Source organism: Trachurus trachurus, assembly GCF_905171665.1.
Source record: "Trachurus trachurus genome assembly, chromosome: 19".
NCBI lineage: Eukaryota > Metazoa > Chordata > Actinopteri > Carangiformes > Carangidae > Trachurus > Trachurus trachurus.
In genome coordinates, this window is record NC_139913.1 from 12017573 (window position 1) to 12018354 (window position 782).

Below are 782 nucleotides of genomic sequence, written 5' to 3' on the forward strand. Positions count from 1 at the left end.
GTTTATTTAACTAAATGAAGAAATACATACATTAACAAATGCAAACAGTTATCAAGGATATCTCATCTATTGTATTGTTGGAATATTTGTATTATTGATGCAGTTGTTGAATGCTGCAGATTTGGTCACATCCTTTGAGAGAGACCAGGGTTGCTATATTATCAGTCATTGTGGCCCTTATCTCTTGGTCGTCCTCTTATCCTGTAGCCTAGTTTGTTGTCTAACCAATGCATTATAGCCATTACAAACTGAAGTAAAACAAGGGATGTTTTCATGATGTATCAAATATTTGCATACCTGTGACTTTACATTTGGGACCGTCTGTCTGTGTGGGCGTCTTGCTAATGACACAACCGAGGGCAGTGTGAAGTTTGGAGTTGTTTGGATATAAAATGCAAAAGATATCAGTCAAGGAAACACATTTTGACTTTTGCCACTGTAGCCACTCGCTCCCCCTCTCTCACACCAAGCAAACTGTTATGTTTGCCACTGCACTAGTAATATAATAATATATCATGCTCCCACAAACACTTGAACAAGCGTAATGCTTCCACAGCCACAGAGGAGATGGACCGATGTGTCAAGTTCAAGTTTAGCTGAAGCCGATGATCTGTGTTGTAACTTTGGTGATAATTCTGGCAGGAAGTAAGAGTGTTTGTGCAGATTCAGGTCAGAGCAGTAAAAGAACTCCTCAGTCGCAGCTATTGATGTTACACCTTCTACAGGAAGTGATGATTTCCTGCTGCTGTGAAACATACAAATGAACCACACAGCAGCCATGC